The sequence below is a fragment of the Diorhabda sublineata genome, chromosome 2 (assembly GCF_026230105.1).
Source record: "Diorhabda sublineata isolate icDioSubl1.1 chromosome 2, icDioSubl1.1, whole genome shotgun sequence".
Taxonomy (NCBI): Eukaryota; Metazoa; Arthropoda; class Insecta; order Coleoptera; family Chrysomelidae; genus Diorhabda; species Diorhabda sublineata.
Window position 1 is genome coordinate 29799608 of NC_079475.1, and position 22431 is coordinate 29822038.

Consider the following 22431-nt stretch of genomic DNA (forward strand, 5'->3'; position numbering starts at 1 on the left):
ATAAACAAAATAGTTTTTTCTGATGAAGCGACGTTTCATTTAAACGGAACGGTTAACAAACAGTACTGTAGATATTTGAGGACAGAAAATCCTCACAGGATGTGTGAGGCTCACACTCAATATCCTAAGAAAGTAAAAGTTAATAAAAATCAACCTGTTTCAAGTTTTTTTTCACATGGTACATAATAACGCTAAAATTGAATTTATTCCTCGCCAAAATAGTTGCGATAGATATAGATACGGTTCTTCACGAAAATAAAAACATACAATTTGTTTTTATTACCCAAGTAAACTAAGGCGTATGACCACCACCTATTATGTGCAGTATAAAATGTGAATTTGCCTCAAGTTTAGAAAAAATGGTGTAATATTTTTTGTGTAACTGAATATATAAGTAAATAATTTTTGATTATGTACCTCTCCAACAACAAAAATGCATTATTTATGTTCAAACTCGTAAAATTTACGGCAGCATAGAAATTACGTATATCAAAACCACTCTAGTATTCTAGAATCAAACCTAAAGAATACTCGTCACATTTTTTACTTTTATTTTTCTTAACTACCCTACATGGTGTCACAAGTTCAACATTCGTCAATTCTTACCCAACGTCCAAAATATCTTGTTTCAAATTTAATTGAAAGAGTACAAAGTTGAAATAGTTTTTGTTATGTTTGTGAACAGTTTTTATTTTCAAGCAATTTATTTTTACGAACCAAGATAAAAAGTGGGTACCACATGTGTTTTGTGGAAGCTGTAGAAATACGTTACATAGTTAATCAGCCGGAGATAAAGTATACCTTCCATATTACTTTTAAGTTACGAAGATTGTAGGTTGCCGTACACATAATAATCCAAGTATTGTATTTGCCAATGTCACAGAATTAATACTAATAGAGCATTGACAGAATTGTCGTTTATTAAACAGAGCAAAAAGTTGCCTATTTTACACCGAGAAAAAACATTTATTTGAAAATAAAGAGTAATTTAATATTAACTTAGTTCAAATTCATATTATAATTATTCTATATGAAACTGTGGTTTATTCATTTTTTTCATAAATGATAGATTATTCAATGAATCAACCAAGTAAAGATGAATTGTTACGCATAAAAGTAGTAATATGTAACTTGGAATTTCAATTAAATAAGAACCAATTATAATAGTTAACAAATTAGATATACATAGAGGAGATGATCCAGAGTTGGAATTCACCAATGACGAAAATAGTAAAAGGTCTTATGTAAATACTTATAAGAACTAATAATTAAGGCTGTTACAAAAAAAAATACTAAATATGTCAACATTTTTTAAAAACTGTCAAGTTCGTCATCTTACCCTAATGTGCGGATGAGATGACTTCTGTTTGCGGGAAAGATGACGAATATCTAAAGTTAAGTAGAAATATTATATATACCCAACTGCCATTTAATCGATAACGTAAGAAAAAACATAAATGTTGTTAAATATTTATTTGAACAAATAAATAATTATTCAGTACGTAATACAAAAAATAAATGGTCGCAAATATTAACAAAACTAAACATTTAACTTATTGGCATAAATCACAAAACCCTTCTTTCATGTCTAGTCCAGTGCATGCAGCATGACCCCATTCTCCACATTTGGCACACATTTTTTTCGCGTCGTCATATATAATGCAATTCCTGCATCATGCATCAGAGCTGATAATATCCAGTTCATATTCTGTGTCTATTATCTGAACTTCACAAAATGATTCTGGAGATGAACTAAGCAATTTTCACTTTCACTTCACGTTTCTTGATTTCATTGTTTGACGGCTTATTTTCTGGTTCTGGCTGATTGTCTTAATTATTTTGTCGTTCAATGGCTATTTTCTCTTTTTGTATTACTTTCAAAGCTGTTTTAACTGGTGTGCTAGAAATTATTAAAGAGGGCAGTTTTTTCTTCGACGTTTATTTTCAACTTCAGCTACAGGTAATGGAGGAAATCCAGCTCCGTTGATATTAGAGTGAGGTGTTAATTGATGTTTTTCGTTAGATTTTGATTTTGCTTTCGAGGTAGATGGCTGAGTGTTATTTAGATTTGCACTTTCACATAAAACATTTTCAACAGCTCTAGTAGGATCTGGATTTTCTTGGGCTTCAAGAGACTTGTCTGTGGTTTTGGCATAATTTCTAGGCCAGAAAAGATATCGGAATTGAAAGCTTCCATTGTACAAGCCTTAAGTCCATTTATAGCATTTGCCCTGATGCTGCTTTAATTAAGTTTGTCCGAATAAATAAGCAAGGAACCAAAAAAAGGAACATACAATGGGTTTATTCTATGGCTTTTGTGTGCCGGAAATCCAAGTATGGTGATTTAGTTTTATCTACATAAATTTATGTCATCCAAAGCTACATGTGTAGTATGCTTATCTATTAATAATAAATTGGGATTATCTTTGGGGGGTTATTCAACCCGTTTCACGTGCAACGCCTATTGAACCTAAAGAAGCACCATACATGAATACGTAGAGTACATAAAATAAAAGAAATAAGTATTATAAATAAATGGCTGCCTGGCACATACGCATACAATTTCATTATATTCATATAAATATATTATAAGATGACAATGATAGTGATGTGAAAGGTAAATCTATTGTCATTGATCCGGAAAATTTGCGTCTTCATAAAAATACTTCACATTTGAGCTGAATTAGATGATCGCCATCACAATGGGGTTTGTTAACACCATATACGAAAGTTATCTTGTCCAGAAACAGAAGTGAGGGAAGAGAAGAAAAATTATGTTATAGTGCAGATAATTCAAAAGATGCGCAGTAAATTTTAAAGAGAGCTACGAATCAATATGTACCTTAATGAAATTAATAACGTATGAAAATATTCAATGAAAAGTGTGCAGCGACCTCAAAGTCATCAGTTGTTATTGGGTTTACAAAGTTTACACGTTGACGTACGTCAAATACGGCAGATCAATAGAAGAAGTTCACTGATAGTAATTATTTGACGTGTACGTGAATGTATTGATATCTAGTTATCATATATATATATATATATATATATATATATACAATACCTTAACCAGTTCGATGCATAAACAAAATATTGCTTTACCATAGCAACCAACAATAACTTATTAGAAGTGTCAGTGTAAAGTTTGACGCCAAAAAAGTAAACTAGAGTTACGCAATAAATTAAAAGAAAAAAGATGTCCGTCGAAATTGTGAAAATCGAAAAATTGGAGTATCGAGCCATCATCAAGTACCTGTATTTAAAAGAGTTAAGAGGTAAGCAGATTTACGGAGACCGTCGAATTGGGTTAAAACGGATATATGATGCACTGAATAATATAGTTCAAGTCAATTTGGACATGAGAACAAATGCTGCAAAATGGATCCCCAAATGTTTGAATGTTGACCAAAAGCGTGCAAGGGTAGAAGCATCGCGTTCGATTTGAAAATGATGTAGACGTCTTAAACCGAATTGTTACTATGGTTGAGACTTCAGTACATTTCTGCGATCCAGAAACAAAGCAACAATCGATGGAATGGCGACACCTAACCAAGACCTTGTCGTGTTTCGTGTCCAAACATCTTGTGGAAAAGTTCTTGCTTCAGTTTTTTGGGATTGCCATGAAGTAAGCATGAGTGATTCTTTGGATAAGGGTAGGACAATAACTGTAGATTACTATTCGACATTACTGACCACTCTACGGGAAAAAATTAAAGAGAAAAGACGCGGAAAGCTATCCAAAGGTGTTTTCTTTTTGCAGGATAACGACCTGCACACAAATGTTGCCATGCAAAAAATTCGTGATTTAGGGTTTGAATTACTAGAACACCCCCCTTATTCACCAGATTTGGCTCCGTCCGACTACCATCTCAACTGAAAAAAAGTTTAAAAGGTCGTAAATTTTTTTCCTACGAGGAAGTAATAAATGTATCCTATTAAGAGGACAATATGTTGAGTAATCAATTATTTTGACATTCAAATTTTGTTTGGTTCTATAGTAGGCTAAGAGTTTTTCAATATATCCTTGTATATAATACTAACATATTTTAATTGATGTGATACATCTTTCCACGCATCTTCGCGTGTATTTCCTCCATTTTTTCTCCACATTTCAATCTACTATATATAGATTAATGCTAGAAACTGACAAATCTAAACATTACCGTAGAACTAAAAATAAGAAAATCTCATAAGAAATGTGTTGGATGAGTTACGGTCCATCCTCATGATGTAGAAATACAGAAGAACAATTGGAAAGAAAAAAGAAAAGAAGAAGATAATAAACTATATTTAGGAAACGCAAATTTCAAAAGATGACTCAGATGAACTTATGACAATGAAATCAAAATATTGATTCAAAAGTCGATAAAAATATGGAGGTTCATAAAGCAATTGTCACCAAATGTAAGTATAGAAAGGTAGTAACCGTTTTTAACTGACAATTTTAAAATGGAGTTTCATGAAGACGCCGCCATTGAAGGCTTATTTGTATGACGACAACCACAGCTACAATATTCTCACCAGAACGAATTCGAAGCCAACCACACATGATAGCATCTTGGGTTAACCGATTTTTTAGACGAGCTGTTAAACGCTGCACTGTTTGCCTAGTTGGTGTCGGATAATTGAGAAATCAACGTTCAAATTCACGCTGCGCTCACATCATCAACGAATTGTTGCGCAGTAAAACTATTTTGATGATAATAGCCATTCTAATTCTAATCCACACATATTCGGTCAACTTATCAAACATCGGAGCAGAGCTTGCATTTATCACAATATGCAAAACTTATAGTACATATAGTGATGAATTCTGAGCTACCTAGTTCTTTATTATTACTATTACTATTATTAAAGAGGTGTTAGTAGTATTCATCAATCTGTCTATAATAATGTAACGAGCAAAGAGCCATATGTAATCTGCCGACGCTGACAATGGAAAGAAAAAAAAATGGTGAGTAGCTCCATCTATTATTGGTTAGCCAGTTTTAGATATTTCTGAAGAAGTAGACTGTACCTGGATAGAAGTTATATATTACAATAAGTTTGTTCCAGCAGTATGCCCGAACTTTGGTGCACTCTACATGACTTGTCTAGAATCTATTACGTTCAAGTACCCAATAATTGCTCCTGGAATACCACGTTTACACAGGTAAGGAAAATAGAACAATCATCATATTGGATTTCATATAGTGCAATGGACATTGAACTGCCTGTTATAATTGCAAGATAATTTCCTGTTTCAATGTGCATGGTACCTTACTTCAGATGTCAGCATATTGATAGGAAATGTAAGTTAATATGTAAGCATTTTTGGTTGGTTCGATCCATCCGGGTCGACGGCTTATTATTATTATAACTATGATCGTTGTCCAGTACAGACATGTAACGTTATCAATATACGTGTGAGAGATTTTTGAACTTCCATTATTCTAGCGAATAGCTAGATCATGTCCCCCTTTTTACCCTAAAGGACACATTCTTCACAATAGTTTCACTGGACCATTCACTTTATCTCCACTACCGACTAAATACTCTATCTACTAAAAATATTTCCCACCCTTATAAATCACGATACGCGATCTAAATTATGTATTGACATGCGCATATTCGTATGTTCCAAAATGTATTCAAAATATTTTTGCTCGATTCGAACTACTATTGAACAAGTTCAATTTCAAGTAGTTACAACCAGACTGTTGAATTAAACCTAATAAATAATCAGTTCGTAAATTCTTGTTTATTTAACAAGCATTTCATGATATGTATCATAACCGCACTTAATGCGATAAAATGAACGTTTTACAAATTTTTTATCCACAACTAACACATAGTATACGGAGGAGAAATAATAAATATTATTCAATGAATCACATTACCAGAATGGTGAATCGACCATACTAAAAGTTGGCAATTATGGACAAGTAAATTTGATATGTTTGCGAACTTTCCACGAATCATTGATTTCGTCGATTATCGGCAATAATTTGTGTGATCGAGCGTAGTGGCATCACAGTTATAAAAAAACTGGAAAGGAGGAAATTTAGCGTAGTATCCAATGAACATCGAGAATAGCATAATAGCACGTTAAAAAAAGGTAGAAAAATATAGAAATACTCACAGTTATCCAGTGAAATTACCACTTCACACAAGAACTAAATGTTATTAGAGGTTTCCGAATGGTATACGGCAGATCAATAATACATAAATATTTACACTTCAAGCATTATAGCTGTCACAGTTGACAGAAATGCATTAAAATAAGAGCATCACTCAAATGAAATTAATAAAGTGCAACGCTTTCTCATTATTCCAGATAAATCAGTGACTGATTCATATGAAATTTTTGTTCAAAAACGATCTAACCGAAAACTTTTAATGCTCCATTTAAATTTGCAAAGTATTTTCAGCTAGTAATCAATAAACCCGTTTTTGCTGATGCTCGATTCAATGCGGTTCACTTGTGAAATGTGTTCGTATTTTTCAACTTTTCGGCGAGAGCGTCAGATGTAAAGCAAAAAGTCTCTGCTCGCCATTTTTAAAAGCTATTTATCAAGATGATTAATGTTGAATATGTTCATTGAATAATGGAAGGTTTAATATAAAATTGTTTTAATATGCTGCTAGCATACATTTAATAATAAACCTTTGTGTCTGTAATTTATTACGAAATTTATAATTACTTTTTGAACGTCGAACAGTCGTCGTATCAAATAATTTGTGATATTGTTTCTACTATTTGGGTAACACATTTGTTTTTTGAAATACGCAGCTATGACTAAAGAGTCTCTATATCTCTATATTGGATCCAGGTGCTGTTTTAAAGAGGCCGAAATAATTACTATGTATATACACATGTCTTTTAGATTATGGACAAGTTTTTTATCCAGTAATGAAGTTATCTTCGGAAATCTCGGAAAATATTACGACGAATAAGACATGATATTGATTAATCATTTAAAATATAGCTAGATAATACTACTTGAATAAATGTTTTTTATTGTTGATCTATATTATCAAAAAATTATTCAGTTATTTCTGCTATTGAATTACTTGTCACATGAATGTTAAAATGAAATCTGAAGCAAACAAAAATTTTCTTTCCTCAATTTCTCACATTTCTTTATCAATGATATATTTCTAATTTTTATGAATACAAGGGTTGCTATTTATGGTTTTGGCACACTGTTTCTGACTGTCATTGACATTTCCCGTAAGAACTTTACATTGATAAAAATAACCTGAAGATATTGTTATTTGAGTGCGAATGCTTAATAGACTATATAGCGATAAAGCCCCATCCTACAAAACGATGAAGAAATGGTACAATGGATTCAAACGTTGCAGATATTCACTAAAGGACGAAATCCGAAATGGTCCTCCAAAATTTGCGGTTTTTCTGAAGCATCGATGCTGTACTAGAACTGATTAAACAAGATTATTGTGTGACGTACCATAAGATTAAGGATCTTTGATCATAATATGGTTATTATCAAGAAGATTTCATGTATAATACAGATATCTAATCATAGATCTACGAATATAACCTCAAAATAAACCAACTGCGTGAGTCTTTCAAGAGGAATCAAATTTTATAAAAATAAGATGGTCAACTTCGAATGATGTACAACCATTTGTTTGCCAAAAGTAATTGGATAGGCAAAAATTAATTCTCATCAACATGCAAGTTGTCATACTATTACTCAAACAGTTGAATTTTTAACTAGCCATATTCAGTTGATACGCAGTAATACACTAAATCGCCCTGATTTGGTACCCAATGACTTTTTATCGCATGTTCAACGCCAGTAGAAATGAAACGTATATTCTGAAGTTACCTTAGATCAAGAGGAAAAGTTGCTTCTAAAATTGGTTAATACACATTGAGAAGTGTATTAATCTTAATGGAGAATATTTTGAAACTAGTTTTTGACAAAAATACGTCTTTTCTCAATGTTACTTCGGACTAAATACCACTCTCTTATGTGTGGTTTGTTAATGTTTTTTTTTCAATCGTGTTAATGAAAGGTTTTGAGATTTTTGTCTCTGTCATTGTGAACAACACCATAATTATTTCAATGAACCTCACATAAAACTTGTCTCAAAAATAAGTTGTCTATGCGAATTAAGGGTTAGTGTCCCCAAAATCTCTTTTTAAAAAACATACTTTATCGAAACTATGAAACGACCTTATTTAACAACAAGCAGAGTGTACATTATTGACTATAAATTTTTCCTATACAAACGTAAGCAGTAAGTCAGGCAATGCTCTCGAAAAATCGGTATAAGTCCAGCAACGCTCATAAGTCTGGCAACGCTGTCGAAAAAGATTAAAACGTAGCATATTCGTGCTTTAGACGGTTGTGTCTCTGTCATGATAACACGTGCTTTTCGAGTCAGAATGAATAACCGATATAAGTTCACGCTTCAAAAAAGAATTTTTCTGTAACTTGGTTTCTACGTGCGAACGAGAATAACGAAACGATGTTTATAAAATTTCAACAATAATTTCGGAACTCACGCACTTCAGAACGGGCGAAGGTGTTAGACAAGGTTGCATTCTTTTACCTACCTTATTTAAAGTTTATAGCGAATCCGACATGAGACGTTCTAGATGAGTGACGGAATATCAGTTGTTAGAAAGAGGATCAACAACCTGCGCTACGCCGACTTCACACTGATCTTAGCGTCAACCATACCAGCAACAACAGAAATTATGACCAGACTACCTGTTATCAGCAAAAAATATGGCTAAATAAATCCAAAACGAAAATAGTGATAGTTCATAGACAAGACAACAATTCTCCACAAATATCAGAAATTGCAGGCTACTAAGTGGTAAACAATTTTAACTATCTTGGTTCCTTAAGTACCAACTCTGGGAAATACGAAATGGAAATAAGCCGTCGTCTAACTATGGCAAGTTCAGCAACTACCAAGTTAAATAAAATTTTGAGAGACAAATCTATCACGAAAACAACGAAACTCCGTCTAGTTGGTGCAGGGTTTCGAAATGTTGGTATATAGACTACTCTTACGAGTATCATGAACAGAATCAAAATAGACCAAGATAGACCAAAAAACCCTTAATGAATAAGAGACTGCATCATGCCGAGAAGATTGCACAAGATATGCAAGCATGGAAACAACTGCTGAATCAAATATAAATGGTGTCACTTCATCCTTCGGACGATAATGGGAAGAGGAGGAGGACTAACTGATAATGCGTTTTTATTATAGACAAGATTTTTGACACACTATAACAAAAATCAAATGGAATAAACATAAAACATTAATCCAAAAGAAAAAATATAAAATGTTCTAGGAAACGAGAAACTGTATAAATTTACAACTCGAAAAACATCCATGTATAAAGTGGAGTCACGTACTTATTATAAAATAAACTGGTTATTAGAAATCAGATAACGATCTTAATAATCCTTGAAATCCGTATACACACTCAAAAAGCGAGCAATATTATATATAATAATTGTTCGTGACTAATTTCTCCACATTTCATTTAAATATGGGAGTAATTGCTTGTCCGTGCAGGTTTCAAGCCTATCGAAAACATTCTTCTTTGACTAAAAAAATAATTGGCAAACATATTTATTTTATTTGAGTTAATAAGAAAACCAAATACAGGTACTGAAGCATTTTCAAAATCTACACATCCATGGAAAATACAGAGAATAAACACATTAGTAAACTGATAACATCATGAAACGAGATTTCTCCGTGAAATTTTTATTTCAAAATCGAAAATTATTGGTGTTCCCGATAGTAATTCATTGATTTCCATGAAGGAATATGTAGATTATATATACATATTCAATAATATATTTATTGGATAGAAACTTTCACTTTATATAAAAGTTATGACATGTTATTATCGACAACTTTTTAACTGGCCATAAAAAGGTGTCCGAACAAGGAAATCGTTCCATGGTTTTATATACAAAGAAACAAAAGTGAATGTTCTCCAAATGGTCTTCATCTAAAAAGATGGAAATTACAACAAAAAGATTAATGCAGGTATTTGAAAAATGTTTGTAATTATCATTCAAATAGTCTTTATAATCACTATCTACGTAAACATGTAGAAAAAAAAACTTTACGGATAGTTGATTGGTCATATACTATATACATAGTTTAAAAATTGTATTACTGGGCAAAACTATTCACTCGCAACTATGAATCAACCACGTTGTGGAGGGAGAACATGAAACGTGATAGTATTTTCAATAATTGGTGGTGCACATATTGTGACTTAGTAGTCATTTCTGTTTTATTAGCGGGTTCAGATTTCTGAAGATATCAATTTGTTGTCGACCTCCTCCATTCGCAAATATCAATAAAATCTTAGTGTCGATTCTGAATCGATTCGAATAGATTTCTATGTGGTTATACTTTAAAAAATATGAATTTAGTTTTTGTTTATGTTAGTGCATAAGCTCCTTTCTATCCAGATGCGTTCTACCTCCTCATTCCATCTCTCCTCCCGTATTTCCGTTCCATTCCTTATTTCTTTTTCTTTAGTTCTGCAGCTGATACACACGTAGTTAATGCGAATTTCATTAATTTATGCATTTATGTTTACGATTCGATGTTTTGATTGGTAAACAGTGGAGATGAGAGTCCACGTGGACTGACGGTTTGTTAGACATTTACTGAATTTTATACGGGGAGTGAACATTATTTTTCATTTCTTCATTTGGTATGAGTGCCGTGCGTATTTATGAAATATCTTCTGCAATTGATATTGGAAGAACTATACCACTTCCTGACAAAGAGTTTCAAGCTGGGGACTTTAAGCTAGAAAAACTAGAAAAGCTCATCGCTCTTTTCGTAAAGTGAAAATTCATATCTTTTCATCAATAAAAGCCAGCAAAATAGTTCTTGTTCCGATAACTTACAGTTTTTATCGTGTAATCACTTCTGACTATCTATATCAATAGAATTCATCATAAAAAAATTGAATGCTCGAATAGGTAATAACTTAAAACGCACATCAACTTAGTGTAATAAATCTGTAAAATTAACAATCTAGCGACATTACTGAAACTTATGGTACGTTTTAAAACGAAAATTGAAACTGTAGTTCGAAATCGTATTTTCGACAAAAAATATCGTATCTTATTTTTTTAATACATATTTGTAGTAAAAATGGCAATATCACATAATGTTTATTGAAATGGTGTTTGTACCAGATGAGTCATATGTAAAAGGAAAAAATAACTGAAATAATTCTTTCTTCGTTAGTGAACAAATTTTTTAGTTTTAAACTTCATTTCTCTATACCCCAAAATAAAATAAAACATTATCTAAATTGTTTAGTTGTATCCCAACTAGTATTATTGTTACGTTTTCAATGGGATACTTAATATAAATATATGAAATCATTAACTTGAATTCTTGAAATTTTGAATTTATTTAATGGCTTAGAATATATGTAGGTACTTACTTATATAGCTTTGGACCCCGTTGTGAAACCTTACCTACAACAAAAAATTTTGTTAATGGTACACTAAAAATATTTTGAAAAAAAAAACTTCATTAAAATTGCGGGACCTTCTTAGGAAAAATCATTTTAGCGATTAAATCTTGCACCATTTATTTAATTATTTTCAAACTATGTAAGTAACCAATGAAGACGACAATTACGTATCGCTTAATAAGGTATTATCTAATTTGGTAAATTTCCGAGTATTTTAATTGAAATAAGTACAGCATAATCTAATATCTGTATAATTCAAGATCTCCACTGTCACTTTACATTATCTCTAAGGGCAAACTCAATTGTTTTTGTTAGAAACGATCTCCAAAGTATGATTTCTATCACAGATTGGAATTTTACCAGTGGTACCGGGATTCAGTCAGGATAATCCGTAGTTCCAGCATTCCATTTAGTGGTCAGATGAAGCAACTTTCAAGCTGCACAGTAGGGTCAATCGTAATAACTGCGTGCACTGGAACGACCAGAATCATCACGACTGCATTGAAGAAGAATTAATCCTGCCTGGGATGTATGTGTGGGCAGGTATCCATGCGGGTTCTTATTTTTTTGAGGGTCAAAGTTATTTCGAAATAGTTGAAGATTCACGTGGGAAAATGGACAACGATCCAACAACGGCGATCACCTGTCATTTCATGCGGGAAGGTGCTTCGCCGCATTACGCGTTATGTGTGCGAGAGTACCTTAATGCTCATTAGTTAAGTGTCCCGTACAGTCATGTGACCTGACACCCAATAATTTCTTCCTGTGGAGCCTTCTCAAGGACCACGTTTTTGCAAGAGGGCCACGCACGCAAATACGTGACAGTAATTGAGAGTCGTCATATAACATATGTAGTAACCAGTTGCAATAATCCAACTTTCTGTCGTAATCACGATCAACCAATTGTTGATGCAGTACTATATGATATGGATGAAATCTAAAAGAAATATAATGTCCTATTAAATATCTTTCCGAAATGATAAATGAATTATTATGTTAACATATAACCATGCCCAAAAATAATATTATGCGGGTATATTTTGTTTAAGAAACATATCTTTTTACATCATAATTTACCTGTGTAATGTCAAAAAACGGTGGTTCTGCTTATTCCCAAGTCTCTACTTATTGCTCTAATACTTAAATGCAGGTTAAATTGCACATATGCCAAAATATTTATTGTGTTTTCTTCTGATGTCTTTGGGGATATTGTATGGCATATACCCTAGCCGCAACAGTTGCATTTCTCATACAGTAAATGCCTATCATATCAAATGCTTCTTCGTTTGTAAGAATCATCTTAGATATAAGTAAATTTTATATCGAATTTAATGCACACTAATCGCAATGACACGTAAATAAAATTAATTTGGCACAAGATATATCTTTTTGTTTTGTTTTTTTCATAGCCTACTACTTGTTTTTATATATTTCCATTTTAACTTCAATAACGCAGTTTCCCGGTGACAGCATAAGTAATATTGACATAATAATTGGAACTATTATTAATAGAACAAGGAAAGACAATTTTGAGAAGTAAAAATCCGCTCATTCAACCCGGTGTAATTTATGTTTAAAGGAAAATACTTAAAATTTACACATTTCTTAGGATATCTCGTAATTACGAAAAAGATATCGACATGCGGTTTTCGCTATTCTGTTGCGAATTTGTTCTACTTTTATATTCCTTAATAAAAACTGCATGTTTCCATTTAACATTTTTCAAGGGGAACTAGATTCAAAAAAATAAATAAATAGCGCCCTCTACCGTATACGTTATTCATTAGGTTGTTTCGAAATTATAACTCTAACATTGGTAGAAAGGAGCTCTCTTTAAAAAGACTAAGTTTGCATACATAGGTTAAGTAGAACTGGACTGACAGGCGTTTTTTTCATAATAAAGTTCCCGCTTCCCCCCACCTGTTATTTGAAAAGATAGACTACTAAAACTTGTGAAATCAAATATACGCTGAATTTTGTGAAGAATACGATAATCATAGTTTAAATGCATCTTAATTGAGCAAAATTTGTAAATTATTCATTTTATAATTTTTGGTATTTAATTACGCTCTAGCGGTGGACCTACAACTTTGTAAATAATTTCCAGGTTGTTCCTCGAGGTCACTTTTGTTATAAACTTTTTTTTTCCGAAGCTGTAGTATAAAAGTTCATGAAATATGGCCGAGAGCCTTTCTTATTGGGACACCCGGTACAATGTTATTTTCACAGTCAACTATTTACATTGTGATAAGATTTCGACTAGTTCAAGAATTCGGCATCTTTCTATATCTTTGCTGCTCAGCGGCGGCCTTAAGAGGTGTCGAACAGGGCAATCACCCGGGGCGCCGCTTTTGCAGGAGTACCCTAATTTTATATTAAATATGAATTTGATTGAAATGCGAAAATTTTATAATCTGGTACATTTAACATAACAGCTGCTCTGAAAATTGAATTGCTAATGTAAGCATTTCCTTTCCTCTTTTGTTTTAAAAACATTTTTTCTTGTACTGATTCAATATGAAGTTTATGTTTTCTTGAAGTTTTTAGTATTTACTTCCTTCTAATGACTAATTAGAGTGCAAACTAAAGAACGTGAGTTTTCAACTTTAAACAACACTCATTAATTCTAAAGGGTCTTTCGTAAGCCGCAATTAAAACAATAGTGTTAAACAGTGAGTCAGTAATTAATAGAATTTCTCACTGTAAATATAGAATAAAAATGTGTACTATTTTAATTTAATCCGGAAACAGAGAGTTAGTCATTTATAATGATATATAGGTGTATTTCAAAGTTTTTGACACGAATTTAATCCCAAATGATTTGACTTTGCGAGATAATTGGCAGAAATGTTACGTAGCGTCGTATTTTCTTGCTTTCTCACCCCTATATACAGCGGGTAGTAACAAACATATATAAGGAAAACTGTATATCACGAAATTTACAAAAGAGTTGATAATAACATTTTTAGAAAGAATTTTATCATATTTTGACAAATAAAAAACATATTTGGTATAAATCTAAATTTGTATAATGAAAAATTCAATTGTCAAATCCAAAACATAAAACTAATAAGTAATATTATAATCGATTCAGTAACAAACAATACAAAAAAAATCACTGTCTTATCGGACTATTTTCAAGGGAGTTTTCGTGAATGTTAGTATTTTGAACCTTTGAGAAGGCCATGAGGGGAAGCTCAACGGACATTTTGTGGACTTTTGTAAAAATTCAACTATAGTGATATTTTATCAATTGGGTAAAATTCAGCTTTACCCTAATTGTTTCCCATTGACTGGGTGATCGTTCGTATAACGTACTTCGAGACTAATTAAAAAAATACGCAAATTACTCAAACCACAACGTGTGTCCTAGTCGCTTCAGACCAAATGTTTCAGGCTTAGTAGGTAATCAAAGGAAAAAGAAAAATTCTAGGCATATTGGTGCTTTTGATAATCGCAGACACCCAAACCAACTGGACTTTGTAGCCATCACTCACCAGTTCATGTAGTTTTGGATTGCATTACAAGCCTAGAACATATCATTTCGGCCATTACGACTTCTAAAAAAGCTCTATTGTCTGCAAAACTTGAAACTACTCTGCTTCTATGGCTCGACTAAGTAACGCCCGGCCGGCTGCTAATATAATTAATTTGGAAGTATGCATCAGATTGTAAGAAAATATTGAAACATGTTGATTTTTCTTAGTTATTCCTCAACCCATTATTTCTAAATATACAAAAAATATATGTTTACATTGATTATTATTATCCTTTGAAACAATATATTTTTTTAAATTTTAGTTTAACGTACCTCGCCACCGCTGTTCATTGGCACATAAAAAATATGAAAATTACTTTAAGAACCACTAACAGGAATTCTATTGGGCATTGCAGATACTGCAACGTGCACATAGGACGAAACCTCTATCCACATTCTCTCGAAGTGTGAAACACTAAGGAAATCCCGATCACTACACCTAGGAGCGTATGAGATAGAAAACGAAGATCTCTAGCAATTAAAGCCATTCTCAAATCCATTCATACATACATACATAAAGAACCACTAAAAAACTATCACAATACATTAATTATATTTTCTGGTTCATGTTGGTCGCTTTAAGGAATTATAAGACTTCTAAACAACTTTAAGCGACTCGACAATTTGGCAGAGAAAAGGACTCATTACCCGTGAGTTAATTTGGTGTAGTTAATAGGCGTCTTGTTGTTTTCACGGCTTCTCTTATACTCGAAAAATTTAGATGGAGATGAGAAGTAGATAGTTGGATGAATGAATGTTTGTCTAAAGATAGAGCCAAGAATCTTGGATGTTGTTGGAGGTTTTTGATGTTAATCTTGAGACCTTCATCAAGCTCAACTAAGATTTTTGAAGTGTCTTTAACACGACCATGTACAGCTTCGTTTCCATTGATTTTAAGCTACGATGAGAGCAGATGAGAGAGAGTTGAATCATGAGTTTGGTATACATTATATCCGAGACTCGTCTATGGAACGTAAATATTAATTATTAAAATTTACCTTGAATTGAAATAAGTTTTATAGATTGTCACAACTTAAATACAATTATTTTGATTAAAAATTGACTTGAGAGACACTTTTTAAAGACAATTAATTGTTTTTTTGAAAATTTTCTTTTATAAATGACGGTTTATTCTTGTTGAAAACAGTTTTTGAAGATAAATGACGATTTGTTACTCTATATTATATATTAAATAGAAAATTATAAAAGCGCTTTGCAAAAAAGGCAAAAATCAAAGAATATCCTGAACTTAAATATTTTTTTAACAAAATATAGCTGAAATAATCTTAATAGTAAAAAATATCCCAATATTACGAGCTGTAAATAACATATATTCAAATATTTTTGGTGAAAACCACTTGTCCATAGAGACCCCTGGACCCAATACGACCTTGATAATTGCTGTCCATTGGTTAAGTTAATGTAGCATTTTAGACTCGCATATATGAGGCAAATGTTGAGAAACAAAAATAATTTAAAAATGATTAATTTAGCTGATTCATAGTATGAAATTATTATAATACCTGAAAGGAGTGCTAAAATAGAAAAATGAGAAAGATTTAGAAATAGATAGTGAGTCTATAAGATAAAAAAACAACGAGATTCATCATGTATTACCTTTTAGAGCTAGCAAGCGCAAACGATACCAACTGTTCCAATTCAATGTTTATTAACGTACAAAACTGTACGTTTCCGATTCATTCGGTGCCCTGTATAACACTTCTGAGCAAATGAAATTCCTACACAATAAAATATTTCTTGCTAGGACGTGAATAACATCAGACACGTCTAGGTTGATTGTTACAGCTCATAATTCTCGGAATGTAGTAATTATCTTCAGTTGGATGTTTTAGAGAAAGGGGTATCGGTTACACTCCTACACATACTTGATACAATTCAACGTACTCAAACTATTATTGAATTTTCCTGCTCTACTTCATAACTCAGAAGCTATGTTTATAATAAACGTTTAGAAATGTTCCATCATATTTGCCTACATATTACTGACATAATTATTGTTCCAGGAATTAATCTCCCATCTACTCTAGGTAATGAGTTTGCAATTGGAATAAATACAATTTTAGCGTTATTATGTACTATTTGAAAAAACCTGAAATATGTCGATTTTTATTCTTAAATTGGCAATTTACAGTATGAAAATATTATCCCCCTTCAGCTCCCTCAATACCCGTTTTAAAACAAAACTGCGACTTCAGTAACCCGGAGAAAATTCCAGCGAGAGAACCTCTTTGGCAGAATTTTATCCAACAATGTATTTTTGGATACATTTTTCAATAATTTAACATAATTTATATTTTTGTTTCGAGATTATGACTGTCAACGGACTGGAAATACGCAACTTTTCGGTCTCTCCATATTTCAAATGAGCTATGTGTTCTTTAAACCGGACATTTACGGATCTCTTAGTCTGCCCAACATAAATCCTGTCACTATAGCTACAGCTCATACAGTTCATAGACATCACTCTTCTCCAAATCTGGTATTTTATCTTTAGGAATACTCCACAATTCTTTTAATGTAATGCTCGATCTATAAATAATATATATTATAAACCTTTTTTAAACCTACTTTGTTGAAAAATCTTTCCAATCCATTCGTATTAACAATATTGAAAGGTACCAGAGAAATTTTTCTAGTTTCTCATTTTGATTTTGGAAAGAGGTTTCACATAGAGATTTCTCAAACCTATGATGGTTAATTAAAGTATCTATAATTCTCTTATCATAACCATTGAGTACAACTATGTCTCAATAAAAGTCCTTGTCTCATTGTATCTTTCGATGTTCAATGGAAAGAATTAGACAAGATTTACCTGCACGTTGCTGTGTTATTCCTAAATATATTATTTTTGTACCTTACATATTTTTGTTAACTGTAAATATTCTTCTATGATATCAGCTCTTCAAGGTACTCTAAGGTCTACGGGAACGACATGTTGTAAAATAATGAACTTACATCAGAGGAGATTGAAATTTCCCCATCTTCAGTTTCTGTATTATTCACTATGATAAATTCAATAAAAAATGAAAAACTCTCTGGTTTGATGTGTAGGTTTTCAAACTCTTTGGATAACCATCTCATCATCTGGAAATATTATAACTAGATATAATATTTTATATTTTATTTATATGGTCCAACCGTCATAGGCTTAAAAAATATCTACGTGGGACCACTTTTCCAAAATCAAAATGAGAAACAAGGAAAAATTGGTTTGGTACTTTCCAATATGGTTTACACAAAGGTATTGAGAAGAATTTTGAACAAAGCAGGCTTTGGTTTATACTTGAAACCAGCAATACATTAAAACAATTGTTGGATAACCCTGAGGATAAAATACCAGATTTGGAAAAGAGTGGTAATTAAATTAGATGTAGTTAATGTGATAGGAATCATGTTAGACAAAATATGAGATCCGTTACTGTCCGATTTGTAGTGCACATGGCAAATTTAAAATATACACAGACCGAAATGTTGCCGATCACGTTGCCAGTCATAATCAAGAAATGAATATACATAATGTTAAATTGTTAAAGAATGTACATATCCAATAATAAATTGTGAAATTTGAGAGTATTGAGATATTTAGATGTTAGAACAGTTCGATCGTGGACAAGGGGTCTATTCCTTACGACCCCTTCTACAGTTAAGGAATGAATATAGAATTTCCCGGCGAAGAGGTTTTCCCGCTGGAATTCTTTCTTGCGGGTAGAAGTTTATTGGTGGCGATATTTATTATAAATATGAAGGTCAAGTTATAACCTCCAGTCTCTGGAGGCGGTTATCTAAATGCGGGTCAGACAATGTAATTATCAGTGTTAGTGTAGAAGTAGTGTAAAGAGTATTTTCAGTATGAAAGTCACCAACGGTTTCAGGATACATACTTTTTTAACGCTACTAATTAGTATATTTACATCAGAAAATTCACATCTAATATGTTTAGCTACTCCGTCGCATCCAAGAGCTAAACAAACTATGAGTAGTGAGTTTAAATAAATTATTTCAAGTTGTTGCATTGCTTTAAACATATAACTGATGGTATCTGACACAATAAGTAAATTTGTTTCAATAAGAATTATATTAGATGCAAAAAATTTCTTAAAAAATGGATTAACCGATCTCAAATACTTGAATAGTCAGTTTTCTCACTCCGCGTGCAATTAAATAAGATTCATTAGGTTTGTCTACTATATAATGCCCACAAGAATCGGTAGTTTCGTCCACAATAAAATAAATGTATTGATTTTTGACTTCTTTTAATTTATCACCACAATTTACCTATACCTCAGAAATTTAATTTGGCGGAATAAATATATGACAACATACGCGATGGAGACCAGAGCAAAAAACACCATAACTAAGCGGCTTTTAAGAACTACTGAAATGCTGCGATCAATAGGCGGGATACACATTATTTGACAACAAGAAAAATGATGAAATAAGGGAGATATGAGACATCCAGGATGTAGTGAGATGAGCGAGAAATCGTTGAAGGGAATGGAGAGATCAACTGGACAAAATATCAGATGACAAATTGGCAAAGATTGCAAAGGAAAGAAAACCGAATACATCCCGACCACCAGAACGATCACCTACAAGATGATATGAAAGCTGGCCTTCATCATTGATGCAAATACAGGACTAAGTCCTAACGTACGATGAAGGAGAAGAAGAAGATCATCTATATTTAGATGGAGCACGACACTGTGCTGTTAGTTGTTCTAACAAAATTCAAGACGACTGGTGGTTTGAACCTGAACTACTAATATGATATCCTCAATAAAATACTAGCAAATTTTAGTATTATTAATGGCGCGTGATTTAAATTATTTGAGGTAGTTCACACTGGCACCTTCCTTCTAATAAACTCTCAAATTAATATTTTTGTTTATAATATTTCTCCAAATGGCACATTTTCATGAACGATGCAATTTTGAAAACTTTTGAGACAAATAATAAATTTGAAAATTTCTCAGTTGTAACCTTGTTAGAAGAAAAATATTGAAGTTATTGTGTTGTGTTGTTATTTATTAATAAGGTGAAAAAAAAACTTGAAAAACATATAGACTTTTAAATAAAATATTGCATACAAAAATAAGCAAATAAAATGTTATTGAGTTATAAATATAATTAATATTGAGTAACTTGCAGAAATAAACAATCAATCTGAAATAGTAGCAAGAAATAAACTTGTTCCAAGACCAAAAAGTAGGATGGAAATAGATAACAATTAGTGTTACTCACATTTCTTTACCACATTAAATTTAACCAAATTAATACTCCATTTTATTAAATATTTTCAATTTACAAAATACTAGAATTATAAGTGTATTGTATAATTGGAATATTTTTTGATCCTTTTTCTCCCCAAATATGAACCGATACTAATGCGAACTCATGATAATATAGTTGTTGCAGTTAACGAAAAATATTCTTCCTTTTTTGTTATTGTTTATTACAATGCCTTTTTAATACTTTGATGTGATGATTGAAGGATCTGTTCAATATCTGGTATGTGAATTTACCTCACGCATGTTTCAAGTTATACCTTACAAACAGAAGTCAGCTTTTAAGGGTTGATACAACGATGTCTTCTTGCAAATCAATAAAATGTGGAGTGCCTCAAGGCTCAATACTAGGTCCTATTTTGTTTCTTCTACTTATAAACCACATCGCCTATCTAGACATCAGTGGTAAAATATGTCTGATACCCTGATATCACGGCACTTCATAGGACCATATCACCCTTAAATCATAGTGCGATTTTAATCTTCTCAGTCTCAACGTTTCTAAAACCAAAGTTTTAGCAAATAAAAATACATTGCAGCCTTTTTTATTGAATAACACCACCAATGACGTCGTTTATTCTGTAAAATTCTTAGGACTTGTTGAGGACAATTGCTTGAAATGGAAGTTACATATTGCCGCCTTATCTAAAAAATTAAGTTCCTCTTATTTTGCGCTGAAATCAAATTCCAAGAACTGAACTTATCCATCTCTTCAACAGTCTATTATGTCCTTATTGAGTCTCATCTCCGATATGTCCTTCCCTTCTGGAATACATGCGGTGCGATTCAATTTGAGTAAATCTTCAAACTACAAAAGAGAGCTGTTAGATATTTACTCGGACTAAACAGCAGGGCTCACTGCGGGGACTTCTTTAGAAGATTGAAAATGCGCATTAATGCGCAAGATAGTCAAGATCGGTAAACGATCAGGGCTGCGATATTTCCTCTAGGTATGTCCTCTCTGTTCTAGAGTTATCGTTCCGGGAATTAGTAAACACGTGTTTTATGGCAGGCTTAGTTAGGTAGCTTATTGTTTTTATTCTTGAGTACGATACGTAGAGTATTACGTCAGTATGGAGTAGACAAATAAATAATTGACGTGATTGAACTATACACAGTTGTCTATGGAAAATAAAAGATAAAACAAACGTACAATGACATTTTAAACAAGGGGTAAATCTTCTCAAGATATCTTTACACCCATTTTGATCAATGCTCTTCCTTCCGTCAGGATTTTAAGCAACTATAAAATATCTGATAGGCCGTACAGACTTCTCGAAATCTGACATATTCTACAATCAACTAAAGGGGTTTGTCATCCCACACATCAGATCTGGCAGTCCGAAGTACGACTAGATGTTTATATTAGTTTACTAGGTAATGACAGATCTGGTCAGAGGAACTGATAGTTCTAAAATTTTATCTCCGTGTATTCCTAGCTAATAAATAATTTGGGGTATATTTCAAAATTTAACACTTGACACAAAAGGAAGTTTGTTCCAATTAATTCTTGTGTGTTAACCTCATGAGCGTCGATCCCGTGGGTTTCAACAGCAAAGTGCTTGATAAATTGAGAGTGCACAATTTTGTTCCCGTTATTTCGATCGTGTTTACTCCTATTTATGTCGCTACACGTTGTTCAGAAAAGAAATTTGATATGATGGTGGAAAGGCTTAAAACAACCATTCGCTTGACAAAAGTAGTGAATGTTCCTTGTAAACCTTTTTTAGGTGAAAACTCGCTTTTTAGGAACCATGTAAGGTAGAGTATCTAAGACTATCTATCTAAGAATATAGGAATCAGTTACAAATTGCTATTATTTAAGGGATTGAGCAATTAATTTCAATTCCATAGTATCCATCTACTAAAGCAAAAAAAATTACTAATTCTGTTCTGATTACATTAAAATTCGCGCTAGTTATCCTATAGAAACTCCGAATCATTTGATCCTTGTTTACCAAAGCAAATTGTGAGCCAAAAAACATTTTTTTTAATTTTTACAGTAATTTTTCAGAAGCTGAGGTGATTTTTAAAGAGCTTTTGTAATTTTTATGAGGCTTTGACAGTTTACATAGCATTTCACTATAAAA

At 32.3% G+C, this 22431-nt stretch overlaps 1 protein-coding gene across 4 annotated transcripts in view; it reads right to left on the reverse strand.

Annotated features, from left to right (window-relative positions):
- LOC130452756 (alpha-catulin) overlaps positions 1 to 22431 on the reverse strand; it is a 298775-nt gene that overhangs the window by 162714 nt on the left and 113630 nt on the right. The window contains exon 2 of one of the 4 annotated variants that reach the window (XM_056792178.1): positions 11465 to 11498. The exons of the other annotated variants lie outside the window; for them this stretch is intronic. The gene's annotated coding sequence lies outside the window, so the exon portion shown is untranslated. The remainder of the gene's footprint in view (positions 1 to 11464; positions 11499 to 22431) is intronic. 4 annotated transcript variants of the gene reach the window in all.